Below are 27,683 nucleotides of genomic sequence, written 5' to 3' on the forward strand. Positions count from 1 at the left end.
GAATTTAATACAAAGGGCACAATGCCGACTTAAGTACAAAAGGACTGATACTCTAACTTTCTACGATTGAACCACTTCTGTGAGTTCAGTTTTAGATTCCGATGCTTCACTTCAGGTTTACTGTATACCTTCGACCTTCTTATTGACGATGAAACACAGAAATTGCATCCGAATTTAATACAAAAGGCACAATGCCGACTTAAGTACAAGAGGACTGACACTCTCACTTTCTATGATTTGAACCTCTCCTGTGAGTCTAGTTTTAGATTCCGATGCTTCACTTCAGGTTTACTGTATCCCTTGGACCTTCTTATTGACGATGAAACACAGAAATTGCACCCGAATTTAATACAAAAGGCTGAATGCCGACTTAAGTACAAGAGGCCTGCACTCTATCTTTCTATGATATGAACCTCTCCTGTGAGTCCAGTTTTCGATTCCGATGCTTCACTTCAGGTTTACTGTATCCCATGGTTCTTCTTATTGACGATGAAACACAGAAAATGCATCCGATTTTAATACAAAGGCACAATGCCGACTTACGTACATGAGGACTGACACTCTCACTTTCTATGATTTGAACCTCTCCTGTTAGTCCAGTATTTGATTCCGATGCTTCACTTCAGGTTTACTGTATCACTTGGGCTTCTTATTGACGATGACACACTGAAATTGCATCCAAATTTAATACAAAAGGCACAATGCCGACTTAAGTACAAGAGGACCGACACTCTAACTTTCTATGATTTGAACCTCTCCTGTGAGTTCAGTTTTGGATTCCAATGCTTCACTTCAGGTTTACTGAATATTTTGGCCCTTCTTATTGACGATGAAACGCAGAAATTGCATCCCAATTTAATACAAAAGGCAAAATGACGACTTAAGTACAAGAGGACTGACACTCTAACTTTCTATGATATGAACCTCTCCTGTGAGTCCAGTTTCAGATTCCGATGCTTCACTTCAGGTTTACTGTATCCCTTGGGCCTCCTTATTGACGATGAAACACAGAAATTGCATCCGAATTTAATACAAAAGGCACAATGCCGACTTAAGTACAAGAGGACTGACACTCTAACTTTCTATGATTGGAACCACTCCTGTGAGTCCAATGTTAGATTCCGATGCTTCACTTCAGGTTTACTGTATACCTTGGACTTTCTTATTGACGATGAAACACAGAAATTGCATCCGAATTTAATACAAAAGGCACAATGCCGACTTAAGTACAAGAGGACTGACACTCTCACTTTCTATGATTTGAACCTCTCCTGTGAGCCCAGTTTAAGATTACGATGCTTCACTTCATGTTTAATGTATACCCTAGACCTTCTTATTGACGATTAAACACAGAAATTGCATCCGAATTTAATACAAAAAGCACAATGCCGACTTAAGTACAAATGGACTGACACTCTCACTTTTTATGATTTGAACCTCTCCTGTGAGTCCAGATTTAGATTCTGATGATTCACTTCAGGTTTACTGTATACCTTGGACCTTCTTATTGACGATGAAACACAGAAATTGCATCCGAATGTAATACAAAAGGCACAATGCCGACTTAAAAACAAGAGGACTGACACTCTAATTTTCTATGATTGTAACCTCTCCTGTGAGTCCAGTTTTTGATTACGATACTTCACTTCAGGTTTACTGTATACCTTGGACCTTCTTATTGACGATGAAACACAGAAATTGCATCCAAATTTAATACAAAAGGCACAATGCCGACTTAAGTACAAGCGGACTGACACTCTCACTTTCTATGATTTCAACCAGTCCTGTGAGTCCAGTTTTAGATTCCGATGCTTCACTTCAGATTTACTGTATACCTTGGACCTTCTTATTGACGATGAAACACAGAAATTGCATCCGAATATAATACAAAAGGCACAATGCCGACTTAAGTACAAGAGGACTGACACTCTCACTTTCTATGATTTGAACCTCTCCTGTAAGTCCAGTTTTAGATTCCGATGCTTCACTTCAGGTTTACTGTATCCCTTGGACCTTCTAATTGACGTTGGAACACAGAAATTGCATCCGAATTTAATACAAAAAGCACAATGGAGACTTAAGTACAAATGGACTGACACTCTCACTTTTAATGATTTGAACCTCTTCTGTGAGTCCAGTTTCAGATTCTGATGATTCACTTCAGGATTACTGTATACCTTGGACCTTCTTATTGACGATGAAACACAGAAATTGCATCCGAATGTAATAGAAAAGGCACAATGCCGACTTAAGTACAAGAGGACTGACACTCTAATTTTCTATGATTGGAACCTCTCCTGTGAGTCCAGTTTTATATTACGATGCTTCACTTCAGGTTTACCGTATACCTTGGACCTTGTTATTGACGATGAAGCACTGAAATTGCATCCGAATTTAATACAAGAGGCACAAAGCCAACTTAAGTACAAGAGGACTGACACTCTAACTTTCTATGATTGGAACCTCTCCTGTGAGTCCAGTTTTAGATTCCGATGCTTCACTTCAGGTTTACTATATCCCTTGGACCTTCTCATTGACGATGAAACACAGAAATTGCATCCGAATATAATACAAAAGGCACAATGCCGACTTAAGTACAAGTGGACTGACACACTCACTTTCTATGATTTGAACCTCTCCTGTAAGTCCAGTTTTAGATTCCGATGCTTCACTTCAGGTATACTGTATCCCTTGGACCTTCTAATTGACGTTGGAACACAGAAATTGCATCCGAATTTAATACAAAAAGCACAATGCCGACTTAAGTACAATTGGACTGACACTCTCACTTTTTATGATTTGAACCTCTCCTGTGAGTCCAGTTTTAGATTCTGATGATTCACTTCAGGTTTACTGTATACCTTGGATCTTCTTATTGACGATGATACATAGAAATTGCATCCGAATGTAATACAAAAGGCACAATGCCGATTTAAGTACAAGAGGACTGACACTCTGACATTCTATGATTGGAACCTCTCCTGTGAGTCCAGTTTTAGATTACGATGCTTCACTTCAGGTTTACCGTATACCTTGGACCTTCTTATTGACGATGAAGCACAGAAATTGCATCCGAATTTAATACAAGAGGCACAAAGCCGACTTAAGTACAAGAGGACTGACACTCTAAATTTCTATGATTGGAACCTCTCCTGTGAGTCCAGTTTTATATTACGATGCTTCACTTCAGGTTTACCGTATACCTTGGACCTTCTTATTGACGATGAAACACAGAAATTGCATCCGAATTTAATACTAAAGGCAGAATGCCGACTTAAGTACAAGAGGACTGCACTCTATCTTTCTATAATATGAACCTCTCCTGTGAGTCCAGTTTTCGATTCCGATGCTTCACTTCAGGTTTACTGTATCCCATGGTTCTTCTTATTGACGATGAAACACAGAAAATGCATCCGATTTTAATACAAAGGCACAATGCCGACTTACGTACATGAGGACTGACACTCTCACTTTCTGTGATTTGAACCTCTCCTGTTAGTCCAGTATTTGATTCCGATGCTTCACTTCAGGTTTACTGTATCACTTGGGCTTCTTATTGACGATGACACACTGAAATTGCATCCAAATTTAATACAAAAGGCACAATGCCGACTTAAGTACAAGAGGACCGACACTCTAACTTTCTATGATTTGAACCTCTACTGTGAGTTCAGTTTTGGATTCCAATGCTTCACTTCAGGTTTACTGAATATCTTGGCCCTTCTTATTGACGATGAAACGCAGAAATTGCATCCCAATTTAATACAAAAGGCAAAATGACGACTTAAGTACAAGAGGACTGACACTCTAACTTTCTATGATATGAACCTCTCCTGTGAGTCCAGTTTCAGATTCCGATGCTTCACTTCAGGTTTAATGTATACCCTAGACCTTCTTATTGACGATTAAACACAGAAATTGCATCCGAATTTAATACAAAAGGCACAATGCCGACTTAAGTACAAGAGGACTGACACTCTAACTTTCTATGATTGGAACCACTCCTGTGAGTCCAATGTTAGATTCCGATGCTTCACTTCAGGTTTACTGTATACCTTGGACTTTCTTATTGACGATGAAACACAGAAATTGCATCCGAATTTAATACAAAAGGCACAATGCCGACTTAAGTACAAGAGGACTGACACTCTCACTTTCTATGATTTGAACCTCTCCTGTGAGCCCAGTTTAAGATTACGATGCTTCACTTCATGTTTAATGTATACCCCAGACCTTCTTATTGACGATTAAACACAGAAATTGCATCCGAATTTAATACAAAAAGCACAATGCCGACTTAAGTACAAATGGACTGACACTCTCACTTTTTATGATTTGAACCTCTCCTGTGAGTCCAGTTTTAGATTCTGATGATTCACTTCAGGTTTACTGTATACCTTGGACCTTCTTATTGACGATGAAACACAGAAATTGCATCCGAATGTAATACAAAAAGCACAATGCCGACTTAAAAACAAGAGGACTGACACTCTAATTTTCTATGATTGTAACCTCTCCTGTGAGTCCAGTTTTTGATTACGATACTTCACTTCAGGTTTACTGTATACCTTGGACCTTCTTATTGACGATGAAACACAGAAATTGCATCCAAATTTAATACAAAATGCACAATGCCGACTTAAGTACAAGCGGACTGACACTCTCTCTTTCTATGATTTCAACCAGTCCTGTGAGTCCAGTTTTAGATTCCGATGCTTCACTTCAGATTTACTGTATACCTTGGACCTTCTTATTGACGATGAAACACAGAAATTGCATCCGAATATAATACAAAAGGCACAATGCCGACTTAAGTACAAGAGGACTGACACTCTCACTTTCTATGATTTGAACCTCTCCTGTAAGTCCAGTTTTAGATTCCGATGCTTCACTTCAGGTTTACTGTATCCCTTGGACCTTCTAATTGACGTTGGAACACAGAAATTGCATCCGAATTTAATACAAAAAGCACAATGCCGACTTAAGTACAAATGGACTGACACTCTCATTTTTTATGATTTGAACCTCTCCTGTGAGTCCAGTTTTAGATTCTGATGATTCACTTCAGGTTTACTGTATACCTTGGATCTTCTTATTGACGATGATACATAGAAATTGCATCCGAATTTAATACAAAAGGCACAATGCCGATTTAAGTACAAGAGGACTGACACTCTAACATTCTATGATTGGAACCTCTCCTGTGAGTCCAGTTTTAGATTACGATGCTTCACTTCAGGTTTACCGTATACCTTGGACCTTCTTATTGACGATGAAGCACAGAAATTGCATCCGAATTTAATACAAGAGGCACAAAGCCGACTTAAGTACAAGAGGACTGACACTCTAAATTTCTATGATTGGAACGTCTCCTGTGAGTCCAGTTTTAGATTACGATGCTTCACTTCAGGTTTACTGTATACCTTGGACCTTCTTATTGATGATGAAACACAGAAATTGCATCCGAATTTAATACAAAAGGCTCAATGCCGACTTAAGTACATGAGGACTGACACTCTGACATTCTATGATTTGTACCGCTCCTGTGTGTTCAGTTTTAGATTCCGATGCTTCACTTCAGGTTTACTGTATCCCTTAGACCTTCTTACTGACGATGTAGCACAGTAATTGCATCCGAATTTAATACAAAAGGGCACAATGCCGACTAAAGTACAAGAGGACTGACACACTAACTTTCTATGATTTGAAAATCTCCTCTGAGTTCAGTTTTAGTTTCCGATGCTTCACTTCAGGTTTACTGTATACCTTGGACCTTCTTATTGACGATGAAACACAGAAATTGCATCGAAAATTAATACAAAAGGCACAATGCCGACTTAAGTACAAGAGGACTGACACTCTAACCTTCTATGATTTGAACCTCTCCTGTGAGTCCAGTTTAAGGTTCCGATGCTTCACTTCAGCTTTACTGTATACCCTGGACCTTCTTATTGACGATGAAACACAGAAATTGCATCCGAATTTAATACAAAAGGCACAACGCCGACTTAAGTACAAGAGGGCTTACACTCTCACTTTCATTGATATTAACCTCTCCTGTGAGTCCTGTTATAGATTCCGATGCTTCACTTCAGGTTTAGTGTATCCCTTGGACCTTCTTATTGACGATGAAACACAGAAATTGCATCCGAATCTAATACAAAAGGAACAATGCCGACTTAAGCAGAAGAGGACTGACACTATCACTGTCTACAATTAGAACACCTCCTCTGAGTCCAGTTTTAGATTACGTTGCTTCACTTCAGGTTTACTGTATACCTTGGACCTTCCTATTGACGATGAAACACAGAAATTGAGTCCGAATTTAATACAAAAGGCACAATGCCCACTTAAGTACAAGAGGACTGACACACTAACTTTCTATGATTGTATCCTCTCCGGTGAGTCCAGTTTTAGATTACGATGCTTCACATCAGGTTTACTGTATACCTTGGACCTTCTTATTGACGATGAAACCCAGAAAATGCATCCGAATTTAATACTAAAGGCACAATGCCGTCTTAAGTACAAGAGGACTGACACCCTATCTTTCTATGATTTGAACTTCTCCTGTGAGTTCAGGTTTTCGGATTCCGATGCTTCACTTCAGGTTTACTGTATCCCTTGGACCTTCTTATTGACGATGAAACACAGAAATTGAGTCCGAATTTAATACAAAAGGCACAATGCCCACTTAAGTACAAGAGGACTGACACACTAACTTTCTATGATTGTATCCTCTCCGGTGAGTCCAGTTTTAGATTACGATGCTTCACATCAGGTTTACTGTATACCTTGGACCTTCTTATTGACGATGAAACCCAGAAAATGCATCCGAATTTAATACTAAAGGCACAATGCCGTCTTAAGTACAAGAGGACTGACACCCTATCTTTCTATGATTTGAACTTCTCCTGTGAGTTCAGGTTTTCGGATTCCGATGCTTCACTTCAGGTTTACTGTATCCCTTGGACTTTCTTATTGACGATGAAACACAGAAATTGCATCTGAATCTAATACAAAAGGCACAATGCCGACTTAAGTACAAGAGGACTGACACTCTAACTTTCCATGATTGGAACCTCTCCTGTGAGTCCAGTTTTAGATTACGATGCTTCACTTCAGGTTTACTGTATACCTTGGACATTCTTATTGACGATGAAACACAGAAATTGCATCCAAATTTAATACAAAAGGCACAATGCCGACATAAGTACATGAGGACTGACACTCTCACTGTCTATGATTCGAACCTTTCCTGTGAGTCCAGTTTTAGATGCCGATGCTTCACTTCAGGTTTACTGTATACCTTGGACCTTCTTATTGACGATGAAACACAGAAATTGCATCCAAATTTAATACAAAAGGCACAATGCCGACTTAAGTACAAGAGGACTAACACTCTCACTTTCTATGATTTGAACCACTCCTGTGAGTCCAGTTTGAGATTCCGATGCTTCACTTCAGGTTTGCTGTATCTCTTGGACCATCTTATTGACGATGAAACACAGAAATTGCATCCGAATTTAATACAAAAGGCACAATGCCGACTTAAGTAAAAGAGGACTGACACTCTAAATTTCTATGATTAGAACCTCTCCTGTGAGTCCAGTTTTAGATTACGATGCTTCACTTCAGGTTTACTGTATACCTTGGACCTTCTTAATGTTGATGAAACAAAGAAATTGCCACCGAATTTAATACAAAAGCCACAATGCCGACTTTAGTACAAGGGGACTGCCACTCTCACTTTCTATAAGTTGAACCTCTCCTGTGAGTACAGTTTTAGATTCCGAAGCTTCACTTCAGGTTTACTATATCCCTTGGACCTTCTTATTGACGATGAAACACTGAAATTGCATTGAAAATTAATGCAAAATGCACAATCCCGACTTTAGTACAAGAGGACTGACACTCTAACTTTCCATTATTTGAACCTCTCCTGTGAGTCCAGTTTAAGATTCCGATGCTTCACTTCAGGTTTACTGTATACCTTGGACCTTCTTATTGACGATGAAACACAGAAATTGCATCCGAATTTAATACAAAAGGCACAATGCCGACTTAAGTACAAGAGGACTGACACGCTCACTTACTATGATTTGAACCAATCCTGTGAAACCAGTTTTAGGTTACGATGCTTCACTTCAGGTTCACTGTATACCTTGGACCTTCTTATTGACGATGAAATACAGAAATTGCACCCGAATTTAATACAAAAGGCACAATACCGACTTAAGTACAAGAGGACTGACACTCTCACTTTCTATGATTTGAACCTCCCCTGTGAGTCCAGTTTTTAATTCCGATGCTTCACTTCAGGTTTACTGTATCCCTTGGACCTTCTTATTGACGATGAAACATAGAGATTGCATCCGAATTTAATACAAAAGGCACAATGCCACCTTAAGTACAAGAGGACTGATACTCTCACTTTCTATGATTTGAACCTCTCCAGTGAGACCAGTTTTAGATTCTGATGCTTCACTTCAGGTTTACTGTATCCCTTGGACCTTCTTACTGACGATGAAACACAGAAATTGCATCCGAATTTAATACAAAAGGCACAATGGCGACTTAACTACAAGAGGACTGACACTCTCACTATCTATGATTTGAACCTCTCGTGTGAATCCAGTTTTAGATTACGATGCTTCACTTCAGGTTTACTGTATACCTTGGACCTTCTTATTGACGATGAAACACAGAAATTGCATCCGAATTTAATACAAAAAGCACAATGCCGACTTAAGTAGAAGAGGACTGACACTCTCACTTTCTGTGAATTGAACCTCTCCTGTGGGTCCAGTTTTAGATTTCGTTGCTTCACTTCAGGTTTACTGTATCCCTTGGACCTTCTTATTGACGATGAAGCACAGAAATTGCAACCGAATTTAATACAAAAGGCACAATGCCGACTAAAGTACAAGAAGACTGACACTCTCACTTTCTATGATTTGAACCTCTCCTGTGAGTCCAGTTTTAGATTCCGATGCTTCACTTCAGGTTTACTGTATCCCTTGGACCTTCTTATTGACGATGAAATATAGAAATTGCATCCGAAATTAATACAAAAGGCACAATGCCGACTTAAGTACAATAGGACTGACACTCTCACTTTCTATGATTTGAACCTATCCTGTGAGTCCAGTTTTAGATTACGATGCTTCACTTCAGGTTCACTTTATACCTTGGACCTTCTTATTGACGATGAAACACAGAAATTGCACCCGAATTTAATACAAAAGGCACAATGCCGACTTAAGCACAAGAGGACTGACACTTTCACTTTCTATGATTTGAACCTCTCCTGTGAGTCCAGTTTTTGATTCCGATGGTTCACTTCGGGTTTTCTATATCCCTCAGACATTCTTATTGACGATGAAACACAGAAATTGCATCCGAATTGAATACAAAAGGCACAATGCCACCTTAAGTTCAAGAGGACTGATACATTCACTTTCTATGATTTGAAACTCTCCTGTGAGTCAAGTTTTAGATTCCGATGCTTCACTTCAGGTTTACTGTCTCCCTTTGACCTTCTTACCGACGATGAAACAAAGAATTTGCATCCGAATTTAATACAAAAGGCACAATGCCGACTTAAGTAGAGGAGGACTGACACTCTAACTTTCTATGATTTGAACCTCTCCTAGGAGCCCAGTTTTAGATTCTGATGCTTCACTTCAGGTTTACTGTATCCCCGGGACCTTCTTATTGACGATGATACACAGTAATTGCATTCGAATTTAAAACAAAAAGCACAATGCCGACTTAAGTACAAGAGGACTGACAATCTCACTTTCTATGAGTTGAATCTCTCCTGTGAGTCCAGTTTTAGATTCCGATGCTTCACTTCAGGTTAACTATATCACTTGGACCTTCTTATTCACGATGAAACACAGAAATTGCATCCGAACTTAATACAAAAGGCACAATGCCGACTTAAGTACAAGAGGACTGACACTCTCACTTTCAATGATTTGAACCTCTCCTGTGAGTCCAGTTTGAGATTCCGATGCTTCACTTCTGGTTTACTGTATCATTTGTACCTTCCTATTGACGATGAAACACAGAAATTGCATCCGAATTTAATTCAAAAGGCACAATGCCGACTTATGTACAAGGGGGCTGACACATCAACTTTCTATGATTGTAAACTCTCCTGTGAGTCAAGTTTTAGATTACGATGCTCCACATCTCGTTTACTGAATACCTTGGACCTTCTAATTGACGGTGAAACATAGAAATTGCATCCGAATTTAATACAAAAGGCACAATGCCGACTTAAGTACAAGAGGACTGACACTCAAACTTTCTATGATTGGAACCTCTCCTGTGTGTTCAGTTTTAGATTACGATGCTTCACTTCATGCTTACTGTAGACCTTGGACTGACACTCTCACTTTCTATGATTTGAACCTCTCCTGTGAGTCCAGTTTTCGATTCCGATGCTTCACTTCAGGTTTACTATATCCCTTGGACCTTCTTATTGATGATGAAACAAAGAAATTGCATTAGAATTTAATACAAGAGGCACAATGCCGACTTAAATACAAGAGGACTGACAATCTCACTTTTTATGAGTTGAATCTCTCCTGTGAGTCCAGTTTTAGATTCCGATGCTTCACTTCAGGTTAACTATATCACTTGGACCTTCTAATTGACGGTGAAACATAGAAATTGCATCCGAATTTAATACAAAAGGCACAATGCCGACTTAAGTACAAGAGGACTGACACTCTCACTTTCTATGGTTTGCAACTCTCCTGTGAGTCCAGTTTTAGATTCCGATGCTTCACTTAAGGTTTACTGTACCCCTTGGACCTTCTTATTGACGATGAAACAAAGAAATTGCATTAGAACTTAATACAAGAGGCACAATGCCGACCTAAGTAAAAGAGGACCGACACTCTCACTTTCAATGAGTTGAACCTCCCCTGTGAGTTGAGTTTTAGATTCCGATGCATCTCTTCAGGTTTACTGTATCACTTGGACCTTCCTATTGACGATGAAACACAGAAATTGCATCCGAATTTAATACAAAAGGCACAATGCCGACTTAAGTAAAGGAGGACTGACACACTGACTTTCTATGAATGTAACCTCTCCTGTGAGTCCAGTTTTAGATTACGATGCTTCACTTCAGGTTTACTGTATACCTTGGACCTTCTTATTGACGCTGAAACACAGAAATTGCTTAGGAATTTTATACAAAAGGCACAATGCCGACTTAAGTACAAGAGGACTGACACTCTCACTTTCTATGATTTGAACCTCTCCTGTGAGACCAGTTTTAGATTCCGATGCTTCACTTCAGGTTTAGTGTATCCGTCGGACCTTCTTATTGACGATGAAACACAGAAATTGCATTCGCATTTATTACAAAAGGCACAATTCCGACTTAAGTACAAGAGGACTGACACTCTAACTATCTATGATTGGAACCTCTCCTGTGAGTCCAGTTTTAGATTACGATGCTTCACTTCTGGTTTACTGTATACCTTGTACCTTCTTATTGACGATGAAACACAGAAATTGCAACCGAATTTAATACAAAAGGCACAATGCTAACTTAAGTACAAGAGGACTGACACTCTCACTTACTATGATTTGAACCTCTCCTGTGAGTCCAGTTTTAGATTCCGATGCTTCACTTCAGGTTTACTGTATCACTTGGATGTTCGTATTGACGATGAAACACAGAAATTGCATCCGAATTTAATACAAAAGGCACAATGCCGACTTAAGTACAAGAGGAATGACACTCTCACTCTGTATGATTTGAACCTCTCCTGTGAGTCCAGTTTTAGATTCCGATGCTTCACTTCAGGTTTACTGTATCACTTGGACGTTCGTATTGACGATGAAACACAGAAATTGCATCCGAATATAATACAAAAGGCACAATGCCGACTTAAGTACAAGAGGAATGACACTCTCACTTTCTTGATTTTAATCTCTCCTGTAAGTCCAGTTTTAGATTCCGATGCTTCACTTCAGGTTTACTGTATCCCTTGGATCTTCTAATTGACGTTGGAACACAGAAATTGCATCCGAATTTAATACAAAAAGCACAATGCCGACTTAAGTACAAAAGGACTGACACTCTCACTTTTTATGATTTGAACCTCTCCTGTGAGTCCAGTTTTAGATTCTGATGATTCACTTCAGGTTTACTGTATACCTTGGACCTTTTTATTGACGATGAAACACAGAAATTGCATCCGAATGTAATACAAAAGGCACAATGCCGACTTAAGTACAAGAGGACTGACACTCTAACTTTCTATGATTGGAACCTCTCCTGTGAGTCCAGTTTTAGATTACGATGCTTCACTTCAGGTTTACCGTATACCTTAGACCTTCTTATTGACGTAGAAGCACAGAAATTGCATCCGAATTTAATACAAGAGGCACAAAGCCGACTTAAGTACAAGAGGACTGACACTCTAACTTTCTATGATTGGAACCTCTCCTGCGAGTCCAGTTTTAGATTCCGATGCTTCACTTCAGGTTTACTATATCCCTTGGACCTTCTCATTGATGATGAAACACAGAAATCGCATCCGAATATAATACAAAAGGCACATTGCCGACTTAAGTACAAGTGGACTGACACTCTCACTTTCTATGATTTGAACCTCTCCTGTAAGTCCAGTTTTAGATTCCGATGCTTCACTTCAGGTTTACTGTATCCCTTGGACCTTCTAATTGACGTTGGAACACAGAAATTGCATCCGAATTTAATACAAAAAGCACAATGCCGACTTAAGTACAAATGGACTGACACTCTCACTTTTTATGATTTGAACCTCTCCTCTGAGTCCAGTTTTAGATTCTGATGATTCACTTCAGGTTTACTATATACCTTGGACCTTCTTATTGACGATGAAACACAGAAATTGCATCCGAATGTAATACAAAAGGCACAATGCCGACTTAAGTACATGAGGACTGACACTCTGACATTCTATGATTTGAACCGCTCCTGTGTGTTCAGTTTTAGATTCCGATGCTTCACTTCAGGTTTACTGTATCCCTTGTACCTTCTTACTGACGATGAAACACAGTAATTGCATCCGAATTTAATACAAAAGGGCACAATGCCGACTAAAGTACAAGAGGACTGACACTCTAACTTTCTATGATTTGAACCTCTCCTGTGAGTTCAGTTTTAGTTTCCGATGCTTCACTTCAGGTTTACTGTATACCTTGGACCTTCTTATTGACGATGAAACACAGAAATTGCATCCGAATTTAATACAAAAGGCACAATGCCGACTTAAGTACAAGAGGGCTTACACTCTCACTTTCTTTGATATTAACCTCTCCTGTGAGTCCTGTTATAGATTCCGATGCTTTACTTCAGGTTTAGTGTATTCCTTGGACCTTCATATTGACGATGAAACACAGAAATTGCATCCGAATTTAATACAAAAGGCACAATGCCGACTTATGTACATGAGGACTGACACTCTCACTTCCTATGATTTGAACCTCTCCTGTGAGTCCAGTTTTAGATTCCGATGCCTCACTTCAGGTTAACTGTATGCCTTGGACCTTCTTATTGACGATGATACACAGAAATTGCATCCGAATTAATACAAAAGGCACAATGCCGACTTAAGTACAAGAGGACTGACACTCTCACATTCTATGATTTGAACCACTCCTGTGTGTCCAGTGTTACATTACGATGCTTCACTTCAGGTTTACTGTATACCTTGGACCTTCTTATTGACGATGTAACACAGAAATAGCATCCGAATTTAATACAAAAGGAACAATGCCAACTTAAGCAGAAGAGGACTGACACTATCACTGTCTACAATTTGAACACCTCCTGTGAGTCCAGTTTATGATTCCGATGCTTCACTTCAGGTTTATTGTATCCCTTGGACCTTCTTATTGACGATGAAACACAGAAATTGCGTCCGAATTTAATACAAAAGGCACAATGCCGACTTAAGTACAAGAAGACCAACACTCTCACTTTCTATGATTTGAACCACTCCTGTGAGTCCAGTTTTAGATTCCGATGCTTCACTTCAGGTTTGCTGTATCTCTTGGACCTTCTTATTGACGATGAAACACAGAAATTGAATCCGAATTTAATACAAAAGGCACAATGCCGACTTAAGTAAAAGAGGACTGACACTCTAAATTTCTATGATTGGAACCTCTCCTGTGAGTCCAGTTTTAGATTACGATGCTTCACTTCAGGCTTACTGTATATCTTGGACCTTCTTAATGACGATGAAACAAAGAAATTGCAACCGAAATTAATACAAAAGCCACAATGCCGACTTTAGTACAAGGGGACTGCCACTCTCACTTTCTATAAGTTGAACCTCTCCTGTGAGTACAGTTTTAGATTCCGAAGCTTCACTTCAGGTTTACTATATCCCTTGGACCTTCTTATTGACGATGAAACACTGAAATTGCGTTGAAAATTAATGCAAAAGGCACAATCCCGACTTTAGTACAAGAGGACTGACACTCTAACTTTCCATTATTTGAACCTCTCCTGTGAGTCCAGTTTCAGATTCCGATGCTTCACTTCAGGTTTACTGTATCCCTTGGACCTTCTTATTGACGATGAAACACAGAAATTGCATCCGAATTTAGTACAAAAGGCACAATGCCGATTAAGTACATGAAGACTGACACTCTCACTTCCTATGATTTGAACCTCTCCTGTGAGTCCAGTTTTAGATTCCGATTCCTCACTTCGGGTTTTCTGTATACCATGGACCCTCTTATTGACGATGGAACACATAAATTGCATCCGAATTTGATACAAAAGGCACAATGCCGTTTTAAGTACAAGAGGACTGACACTCTCACATTCTATGATTTGAACCACTCCTGTGTGTCCAGAGTTACATTACGATGTTTCACTGCAGGTTTACTGTATACCTTGGACCTTCTTATTGACGATGAAACACAGAAATTGCATCCGAATTTAATACTAAAGGAACAATGCCGACTTAAGTAGAAGAGGACTGACACTCTCACTTTCCACAATTTGAACCCCTCCTGTGAGTCCAGATTTAGATTCCGTTGTTTCACATCAGGTTTACTGTATCCCTTGGACCTTCCTATTGACGATGAAACACAGAAATTGCACCCGAATTTAATACAAAAAGCACAATGAAGATTTAAGTTCAAGTGGACTGAAACACTCACTTTCTATGATTTGAACCTCTCCTGTGAGACCAGTTTTAGATTCCGATGCTTCACTTGAGGTTTACTGTATCCCTTGGACCTTCTTATTGATGATGAAACACAGAAATTGCATCCGAATTAATACAAAAGGCACAATGCCGGCTTAAGTACAAGAGGACTGACACGCTCACTTACTATTATTTTAACCAATCCTGTGAAACCAGTTTTAGATTACGATGCTTCACTTCAGGTTCACTGTATACCTTGGACCTTCTTATTGACGATGAAATACAGAAATTGCACCGGATTTTAATACAAAAGGCACAATGCCGACTTAAGTACAAGAGGACTGACACTCTCACTTTCTATGATTTGAACCTCCCCTGTGAGTCCAGTTTTTGATTCCGATGCTTCACTTCAGGTTAACTTATCCCTTGGACCTTCTTATTGACGATGAAACACAGAAATTGCAACCGAATTTAATACAAAAGGCACAATGCCGACTAAAGTACAAGAGGACTGACATTCTCACTTTCTATGATTTGAACCTCTCCTGTGAGTCCAGTTTTAGATTCCGAAGCTTCACTTCAGGTTTACTGTATCCCTTGGACCTTCTTATTAACGATGAAATATAGAAATTGCATCCGAATTTAATACAAAAGGCACAATGCCGACTTAAGTACAAGAGGACTGACACTCTCACTTTCTATGATTTGAACCGATCCTGTGAGTCCGGTTTTAGATTACGATGCTTCACTTCAGGTTCACTGTACACCCTGGAACTTCTTGTTGACGATGAAACACAGAAATTGCACCCGAATTAAATACAAAAGGCACAATGCCGACTTAAGTACAAGAGGACTGACACTTTCACTTTCTAAGATTTGAACCTCTTCTGTGACTCCAGTTTTTGATTCCGATGCTTCACTTCGGGTTTACTGTATCCCTCGGACCTTCTTATTGACGATGAAACACAAAAATTGCATCCGAATTTAATACAAAAGGCACAATGCCACCTTAAGTACAAGAGGACTGATACTTTCACTTTCTATGATTTGAACCTCTCCTGTGAGTCCAGTTTTAGATTCCGATGCTTCACTTCAGGTTTACTGCATTCCTTTGACCTTCTTACCGACGATGAAACAAAGAAATTGCATCCGAATTTAATACAAAAGGCACAATGCCGACTTATCTACAAGAGGACTGACACTCTCACTTTCTATGATTTCAACCTCTCGTGTGAGTCCAGTTTTAGATCACGATGCTTCACTTCAGGTTTACTGTATACCTTGGACCTTCTTATTGACGATGAAACACAGAAATTGCATCCAAATATAATACAAAAGGAACAATGCCGACTTAAGTAGAGGAGGACTGACACTCTAACTTCCTATGATTTGAACCTCTCCTAGGAGCCCAGTTTTAGTTTCCGATGCTTCACTTCAGGTTTACTGTATCCCCGGGACCTTCTTATTGACGATGATACACAGTAATTGCATCCGAATTTAATACAAAAGGCACAATGCCGACTTAAGTACAAGAGGACTGACACTCTCACTTTCTATGAGTTGAATCTCTCCTGTGAGTCCATTTTTAGATTCCGATGCTTCACTTGAGGTTTACTATATCACTTGGACCTTCTTATTGACGATGAAACACAGAAATAGCATCCGAATTTAATTCAAAAGGCACAATGCCGACTTAAGTACAAGGGGGCTGACACATCAAATTTCTATGATTGTAAACTCTCCTGTGAGTCAAGTTTTAGATTACGATGCTCCACATCTGGTTTACTGAATACCTTGGACCTTCTAATTGACGATGAAACATAGAAATTGCATCCGAATTTAATACAAAAGGCACAATGCCGACTTAAGTACAAGAGGACTGACACTCAAACTTTCTATGATTGGAAGCTCTCCTGTGAGTTTAGTTTTAGGTTACGATGCTTCACTTCAGGTTTACTGTATACCTTGGACTGACACTCTCACTTTCTATGATTTGACCTCTCCTGTGAGTCCAGTTTTCGATTCCGATGCTTCACTTCAGGTTTACTATATCCCTTGGACCTTCTTATTGACGATGAAACACAGAAATTGCATCCGAATTTAATACAAAAGGCACAATGCCGACTTAAGTACAAGAGGACTGACACTCTCACTTTCTATGATTTGAAACTCTCCTGTGAGTCCAGTTTTAGATTCCGATGCTTCACTTAAGGTTTACTGTATCCCTTGGACCTTCTTATTGACGATGAAACAAAGAAATTGCATTAGAATTTAATACAAGGGGCAAAATGCCGACCTAAGTACAAGAGGACCGACACTCTCACTTCCAATGAGTTGAACCTCTCCTGTGAGTTCAGTTTTAGATTCCGATGCTTCTCTTCAGGTTTACTGTATCACATGGACCTTCCTATTGACGATGAAACCCAAAATTGCATCCGAATTTAATACAAAAGGCACAATGCCGACTTAAGTAAAGGAGGACTGACACACTGACTTTCTATGAATGTAACCACTCCTGTGAGTCCAGTTTTGGATTACGATGCTTCACATCAGGTTTACTATATACCTTGGACCTTCTTATTGACGATGAAACATAGAAATTGCATCCGAATTTAATACAAGAGGCACAGTGCCGACTTAAGTACAGGAGGACTGACACTCAAACTTTCTATGATTGGAACCTCTCCTGTGAGTCCAGTTTTAGATTACGATGCTTCACTTCAGGTTTACTGTATACCTTGGACCTTCTTATTGACGATGAAACACAGAAATTGCATAGGAATTTAATACAAAAGGCACAATGCCGACTTAAGTACAAGAGGACTGACACTCTCACTTTCTATGATTTGAACCTCTCCTGTGAGACCAGTTTTAGATTCCGATGCTTCACTTCAGGTTTAGTGTATCCGTCGGACCTTCTTATTGACGATGAAACACAGAAATTGCATTCGCATTTATTACAAAAGGCACAATTCCGACTTAAGTACAAGAGGACTGACACTCTAACTTTCTATGATTGGAACCTCTCCTGTGAGTTCAGTTTTAGATTACGATGCTTCACTTCTGGTTTACTGTATACCTTGTACCTTCTTATTGACGATGAAACACAGAAATTGCAACCGAATTTAATACAAAAGGCACAATGCTGACTTAAGTACAAGAGGACTGACACTCTAACTTTCAATGATTTGAACCTCTCCTATGAGTCCAGTTTGAGATTCTGATGCTTCACTTCTGGTTTGCTGTATCCCTTGGACCTCCTTAGTGACGATGAAACTCAGAAATTGCATCCGAATTTAATACAAAAGGCACAATGCCGACTTAAGTACAAGAGGACTGACACTCTCACTTCCAATGAGTTGAACCTCTCCTGTGAGTCCAGTTTTAGATTCCGATGCTTCACTTTTGGTTTACTGTATCACTTGGACCTTCCTGTTGACGATGAAACTCAGAAATTGCATCCGAATTTAATACAAAAGGCACAATGCCGACTTAAGTACAAGGGGCTGACACATCAACTTTCTATGATTGTAAACCCTCCTGTGAGTCAAGTTTTAGATTACGATGCACCACATCTGGTTTACTGAATACCTTGGACCTTCTAATTGACGATGAAACATAGAAGTTGCATCCGAATTTAATACAAAAGGCACAATGCCGACTTAAGTACAAGAGGACTGACACTCAAACTTCCTATGATTGGAACCTCTCCTGTGAGTTCACTTTTAGATTACGATGCTTCACTTCAGGTTTACTGTATACCTTGGACTGACACTCTCACTTTCTACGATTTGAACCTCTCCTGTGAGTCCAGTTTTCGATTCTGATGCTTCACTTCATGTTTACTATATCCCTTGGACCTTCTTATTGACGATGAAACACAGAAATTGCATCCGAATTTAATACAAAAGGCACAATGCCGACTTAAGTACAAGAGGACTGACACTCTCACTTCAATGATTTGAACCTCTCCTGTGAGTCCAGTTTTAGATTCCGATGCTTCACTTAAGGTTTACTGTATCCCTTGGGCCTTCTTATTGACGATGAAACAAAGAAATTGCATTAGAATTTGATACAAGAAGCACAATGCCGACCTAAGTACAAGAGGACCGATACTCTCACTTCCAATGAGTTGAACCTCTCCTGCGAGTTCACTTTTAGATTCCGATGCTTCTCTTCAGGTTTACTGTATCACTTGGACCTTCCTATTGACGATGAAACACAGAAATTGCATCCGAATTTAATACAAAAGGCACAATGCCGACTTAAGTAAAGGAGGACTGACACACTGACTTTCTATGAATGTAACCTCTCCTGTGAGTCCAGTTTTAGATTACGATGCTTCACATCAGGTTTCCTGTATACCTTGGACCTTCTTATTGACGATGGAACATAGAAATTGCATCCGAATTTAATACCAAAGGCACAGTGCCGACTTAAGTACAGGAGGAGTGACACTCAAACTTTCTATGATTGGAACCTCTCCTGTGAGTCCAGTTTTGGATTACGATGCTTCACATCAGGTTTACTGTATACCATGGACCTTCTTATTGACGGTCAAACACAGAAATTGCATAGGAATTTAATACAAAATGCACTATGGCGACTTAAGTACAAGAGGACTGACACTATCAGTCCTATGATTTGAACCTCTCCTGTGAGTCCAGTTTTAGATTCCGATGCTTCACTTCAGGTTTACTGTATCCCTTGGACCTTCTTATTGACGATGAAACACAGAAATTTTATCCGAATTTAATACAAAAGGCACAATGCCGACTTAAGTACAAGAGGACTGACACTCTAACATTCTATGATTTGAACCTCTCCTAGGAGCCCTGTTTTAGATTCCGATGCTTCACTTCAGGTTTACTGTATCCCCTGGACCTTCTTATTGACGATGATACACAGTAATTGCATCCGAACTTAATACAAAAGGCACAATGCCGACTTAAGTACAAGAGGACTGACACTCTCACTTTCTATGAGTTGAACCTCCCCTGTGAGTCCAGTTTTAGATTCCGATGCTTCACTTCAGGTTTACTATATCACTTGGACCTTCTTATTGACGATGAAACACAGAAATTGCATCCGAATTTAATACAAAAGGCACATTGCCGACTTAAGTACAAGAGGACTGACTCTCTAATTTTCAATGATTTGAACCTCTTCTATGAGTCCAGTTTGATATTCCGATGCTTCACTTCAGGTTTACTGTATCCGTTGGACCTTCTTAGTGACGATGAAACACAGAAATTGCATCCGAATTTAATACAAAAGGCACAATGCCGACTTAAGTACAAAAGGGCTAACACTCTTACTTCCAATGAGTTGAACCTCTCCTGTGAGTCAGTTTTAGATTTCGATGCTTCACTTCTGGTTTACTGTATCACTTGGACCTTCCTATTGACGATGAAACACAGAAATTGCATCCGAATTTAATTCAAAAGGCAAAATGCCGACTTAAGTACAAGGGGGCTAACACATCATCTTTCTATGATTGTAAACTCTCCTGTGAGTCCAGTTTTAGATAACGATGCTTCACATCAGGTTTACGGAATACCTTGGACCTTCTAATTGACGATGAAACATAGAAATTGCATCCGAATTTAATACAAAAGGCACAATGCCGACTTAAGTACAAGAGGACTGACACTCTAACTTTCTATGATTTAAAACTCTCCTAGGAGCCCAGTTTTAGGTTCCGATGCTTCACTTCAGGTTTACTGTATCCCCTGGACCTTCTTATTGACGATGATACACAGTAATTGCATCCGAATTTAATACAAAAGGCACAATGCCGACTTAAGTACAAAAGGACTGACACTCTCACTTTCTATGAGTTGAACCTCTCCTGTGAGTCCAGTTTTAGATTCCGATGCTTCACTTCAGGTTTACTATATCACTTGGACCTTCTTATTGACGATGAAACACAGAAATTGCATCCGAATTTAATACAAAAGGCACAATGCCGACTTAAGTACAAGAGGACTGACACTCTAACTTTCAATGATTTGAACCTCTCCTATGAGTCCAGTTTGAGATTCCGATGCTTCACTTCAGGTTTACTGTATCCCTTGGACCTTCTTAGTGACGATGAAACACAGAAATTGCATCCGAATTTAATACAAAAGGCACAATGCCGACTGAAGTACAAGAGGACTGACACTTTTACTTCCAATGAGTTGAACCTCTCCTGTGAGTCAGTTTTAGATTCCGATGCTTCACTTCTGGTTGACTGTATCACTTGGATCTTCCTGTTGACGATGAGACACAGATATTGCATCCGAATTTAATTCAAAAGGCACAATGCCGACTTAAGTACATGGGGGCTGACACATCAACTTTCTATGATTGGAACCTCTCCTATGAGTCCAGTTTGAGATTCCAATGCTTCACTTCAGGTTTACTGTATCCCTTGGACCTTCTTAGTGACGATGAAACACAGAAATTGCATCCGAATTTAATACAAAAGGCACAATGCCGACTTAAGTACAAGAGGACTGACACTCTTACTTCCAAAGAGTTGAACCTCTCCTGTGAGTCAGTTTTAGATTCCTATGCTTCACTTCAGGTTTACTAGATCACTTGGACCTTCTTATTGACGATGAAACACATAAATTGGATCCGAATTTAATACAAAAGGCACAATGCCGACTTAAGTACAAGAGGACTGACACTCCAACTTTCAATTATTTGAACCTCTCCTATGAGTCCCGTTTGAGATTCCGATGCCTCACTTAAGGTTTACTGTATCCCTTGGACCCTCTTAATGACGATGAAACACAGAAATTGCATCCGAATTTAATACAAAATTCACAATGCCGATTTAACTACAAGTGGACTGACACTCTCACTTTCTATGATTTGAACCTATCCTGTGAGTCCAGTTTTAGATTACGATGCTCCACATCAGGTTTACTGAATACCTTGGACCTTCTAATTGACGATGAAACATAGAAATTGCATCCGAATTTAATACAAAAGGCACAATGCCGACTTAGGTAGAAGAGGACTGACACTCAAACTTTCTATGATTGGAACCTCTCCTGTGAGTTCAGTTTTAGATTACGATGCTTCACTTCAGGTTTACTGTATACCTTGGACTGACACTATCACTTTCTATGATTTGAACCTCTCCTGTGAGTCCAGTTTTAGATTCCGATGCTTCACTTAAGGTTTACTGTATCCCTTGGACCTTCTTATTGACGATGAAACAAAGAAATTGCATTAGAATTTAATACGAGAGGCACAATGCTGACCTAAGTACAAGAGGACCGACACTTTCACTTCCAATGAGTTGAACCTCTCCTGTGAGTTCAGTTTTAGATTCCGATGCTTCTCTTCAGGTTTACTGTATCACATGGACCTTCCTATTGACGATGAAACACAGAAATTGCATCCGAATTTAATACAAAAGGCACAATGCCGACTTAAGTAAAGGGGGACTGACACACTGACTTTCTATGAATGTATCCTCTCCTGTGAGTCCAGTTTTAGATTACGATGCTTCACATCAGGTTTACTGTATACCTTGGACCTCCTTATTGACGATGAAACATAGAAATTGCATCCGAATTTAATACAAAAGGCACAGTGCCGACTTAAGTACAAGAGGACTGACACTCAAACTTTCTATGATTGGAACCTCTCCTGTGAGTCCAGTTTTAGATTCCGATGCTTCACTTCAGGTTTACTGTATCCCTTTGACCTTCTTACTGACGATGAAATAAAGAAATTGCATCCGAATTTAATACAAAAGGCACAATGCCGACTTAAGTACAAGAGGACTGACACTCTCACTTTCTATGATTTAAACCTCTCCTGTGAGACCAGTTTTAGTTTCCGATGCTTCACTTCAGGTTTAGTGTATCCCTCAGACCTTCTTATTGACGATTAAACACTGAAATTGCATCCGAACTTAATACAAAAGGCACAATGCCGACTTAAGTACAAGAGGACTGATACTCTCACTTTCTATGAGTTGAACCTCTCCTGTGAGTCCAGTTTTAGATTCCGATGCTTCACTTCAGGTTTACTATATCACTTGGACCTCCTTATTGACGATGAAACACAGAAATTGAATCCGAATTTAATACAAAAGGCACAATGCCGACTTAAGTACAAGAGGACTGACACTCTCACTTTCTATGAGTAGAACCTCTCCTGTGAGTCCAGTTTTAGATTCCGATGCTTCACTTCAGGTTTACTATATCACTTGGACCTCCTTATTGACGATGAAACACAGAAATTGAATCCGAATTTAATACAAAAGGCACAATGCCGACTTAAGTACAAGAGGACTGACACTCTTACTTCCAATGAGTTGAACCTCTCCTGTTAGTCAGTTTTAGATTCCGATGCTTCACTTCTGGTTTACTGTATCACTTGGACCTTAATATTGACGATGAAACACAGAAATTGCATCCGAATTTAATTCAAAAGGCACAATGTCGTCTTAAGTACAAGGGGGCTGACACATCAACTTTCTATGATTGTAAACCCGCCTGTGAGTCCAGTTTTAGATTACGATGCTTCACATCAGGTTTACTGAATACCTTGGACCTTCTAATTGACGATGAAACATAGAAATTGCATTCGAATTTAATACAAAAGGCACGATGCCGACTTAAGTACAAGAGGACTGACACTCTCACTTTCTATGAGTTGAACCTCTCCTGTGAGTCCAGTTTTAGATTCCGATGCTTCACTTCACGTTTTCTATATCACTTGGACCTTCTTAGTGACGATGAAACATAGAAATTGCATCCGAATTTAATACAAAAGGCACAATGCCGACTTAAGTACAAGAGGACTGACACTCAAACTTTCTATGATTGGAACCTCTCCTGTGAGTTCATTTTAGATTACGATGCTTCACTTCAGGTTTACTGTATACCTTGGACTGACACTCTCACTTTCTATGATTTGAACCTCTCCTGTGAGTCCAGTTTTCGATTCCGATGCTTCACTCCAGGTTTACTATATCCCTTGGACCTTCTTATTGACGATGAAACACAGAAATTGCATCCGAATTTAATACAAAAGGCACAATGCCACCTTAAGTACAAGAGGACTGATACTTTCACTTTCTATGATTTGAACCTCTCCTGGGAGTCCAGTTTTAGATTCCGATGCTTCACTTCAGGTTTACTGCATTCCTTTGACCTTCTTACCGACGATGAAACAAAGAAATTGCATCCGAATTTAATACAAAAGGCACAATGCCGACTTATCTACAAGAGGACTGACACTCTCACTTTCTATGATTTCAACCTCTCGTGTGAGTCCAGTTTTAGATCACGATGCTTCACTTCAGGTTTACTGTATACCTTGGACCTTCTTATTGACGATGAAACACATAAATTGCATCCAAATATAATACAAAAGGAACAATGCCGACTTAAGTAGAGGAGGACTGACACTCTAACTTCCTATGATTTGAACCACTCCTAGGAGCCCAGTTTTAGATTCCGATGCTTCACTTCAGGTTTACTGTATTCCCGGGACCTTCTTATTGACGATGATACACAGTAAATGCATCCGAATTTAATACAAAAGGCACAATGCCGACTTAAGTACAAGAGGACTGACACTCTCACTTTCTATGAGTTGAATCTCTCCTGTGAGTCCATTTTTAGATTCCGATGCTTCACTTGAGGTTTACTATATCACTTGGACCTTCTTATTGACGATGAAACACAGAAATAGCATCCGAATTTAATTCAAAAGGCACAATGCCGACTTAAGTACAAGGGGGCTGAGACATCAAATTTCTATGATTGTAAACTCTCCTGTGAGTCAAGTTTTACATTACGATGCTCCACATCTGGTTTACTGAATACCTTGGACCTTCTAATTGACGATGAAACATAGAAATTGCATCCGAATTTAATACAAAAGGCACAATGCCGACTTAAGTACAAGAGGACTGACACTCAAACTTTCTATGATTGGAAGCTCTCCTGTGAGTTTAGTTTTAGGTTACGATGCTTCACTTCAGGTTTACTGTATACCTTGGACTGACACTCTCACTTTCTATGATTTGAACCTCTCCTGTGAGTCCAGTTTTCGATTCCGATGCTTCACTTAAGGTTTACTATATCCCTTGGACCTTCTTATTGACGATGAAACACAGAAATTGCATCCGAATTTAATACAAAAGGCACAATGCCGACTTAAGTACAAGAGGACTGACACTCTCACTTTCTATGATTTGAAACTCTCCTGTGAGTCCAGTTTTAGATTCCGATGCTTCACTTAAGGTTTACTGTATCCCTTGGACCTTCTTATTGACGATGAAACAAAGAAATTGCATTAGAATTTAATACAAGAGGCAAAATGACGACCTAAGTACAAGAGGACCGACACTCTCACTTCCAATGAGTTGAACCTCTCCTGTGAGTTCAGTTTTAGATTCCGATGCTTCTCTTCAGGTTTACTGTATCACATGGACCTTCCTATTGACGATGAAACACAAAATTGCATCCGAATTTAATACAAAAGGCACAATGCCGACTTAAGTAAAGGAGGACTGACACACTGACTTTCTATGAATGTAACCACTCCTGTGAGTCCAGTTTTAGATTACGATGCTTCACATCAGGTTTACTATATACCTTGGACCTTCTTATTGACGATGAAACATAGAAATTGCATCCGAATTTAATACAAGAGGCACAGTGCCGACTTAAGTACAGGAGGACTGACACTCAAACTTTCTATGATTGGAACCTCTCCTGTGAGTCCAGTTTTAGATTACGATGCTTCACTTCAGGTTTACTGTATACCTTGGACCTTCTTATTGACGATGAAACACAGAAATTGCGTAGGAATTTAATACAAAAGGCACAATGCCGACTTAAGTACAAGAGGACTGACACTCTCACTTTCTATGATTTGAACCTCTCCTGTGAGACCAGTTTTAGATTCCGATGCTTCACTTCAGGTTTAGTGTATCCGTCGGACCTTCTTATTGACGATGAAACACAGAAATTGCATTCGCATTTATTACAAAAGGCACAATTCCGACTTAAGTACAAGAGGACTGACACTCTAACTTTCTATGATTGGAACCTCTCCTGTGAGTCCAGTTTTAGATTACGATGCTTCACTTCTGGTTTACTGTATACCTTGTACCTTCTTATTGACGATGAAAAACAGAAATTGCAACCGAATTTAATACAAAAGGCACAATGCTGACTTAAGTACAAGAGGACTGACACTCTAACTTTCAATGATTTGAACCTCTCCTATGAGTCCAGTTTGAGATTCTGATGCTTCACTTCTGGTTTGCTGTATCCCTTGGACCTCCTTAGTGACGATGAAACTCAGAAATTGCATCCGAATTTAATACAAAAGGCACAATGCCGACTTAAGTACAAGAGGACTGACACTCTCACTTCCAATGAGTTGAACCTCTCCTGTGAGTCCAGTTTTAGATTCCGATGCTTCACTTTTGGTTTACTGTATCACTTGGACCTTCCTGTTGACGATGAAACTCAGAAATTGCATCCGAATTTAATACAAAAGGCACAATGCCGACTTAAGTACAAGGGGCTGACACATCAACTTTCTATGATTGTAAACGCTCCTGTGAGTCAAGTTTTAGATTACGATGCACCACATCTGGTTTACTGAATACCTTGGACCTTCTAATTGACGATGAAACATAGAAGTTGCATCCGAATTTAATACAAAAGGCACAATGCCGACTTAAGTACGAGAGGACTGACACTCAAACTTCCTATGATTGGAACCTCTCCTGTGAGTTCACTTTTAGATTACGATGCTTCACTTCAGGTTTACTGTATACCTTGGACTGACACTCTCACTTTCTACGATTTGAACCTCTCCTGTGAGTCCAGTTTTCGATTCTGATGCTTCACTTCATGTTTACTATATCCCTTGGACCTTCTTATTGACGATGAAACACAGAAATTGCATCCGAATTTAATACAAAAGGCACAATGCCGACTTAAGTACAAGAGGACTGACACTCTCACTTCTATGATTTGAACCTCTCCTGTGAGTCCAGTTTTAGATTCCGATGCTTCACTTAAGGTTTACTGTATCCCTTGGGCCTTCTTATTGACGATGAAACAAAGAAATTGCATTAGAATTTGATACAAGAAGCACAATGCCGACCTAAGTACAAGAGGACCGATACTCTCACTTCCAATGAGTTGAACCTCTCCTGCGAGTTCACTTTTAGATTCCGATGCTTCTCTTCAGGTTTACTGTATCACTTGGACCTTCCTATTGACGATGAAACACAGAAATTGCATCCGAATTTAATACAAAAGGCACAATGCCGACTTAAGTAAAGGAGGACTGACACACTGACTTTCTATGAATGTAACCTCTCCTGTGAGTCCAGTTTTAGATTACGATGCTTCACATCAGGTTTCCTGTATACCTTGGACCTTCTTATTGACGATGGAACATAGAAATTGCATCCGAATTTAATACCAAAGGCACAGTGCCGACTTAAGTACAGGAGGAGTG

Source organism: Schistocerca americana, chromosome 10 (genome assembly GCF_021461395.2).
Source record: "Schistocerca americana isolate TAMUIC-IGC-003095 chromosome 10, iqSchAmer2.1, whole genome shotgun sequence".
Classification (NCBI taxonomy): Eukaryota; Metazoa; Arthropoda; class Insecta; order Orthoptera; family Acrididae; genus Schistocerca; species Schistocerca americana.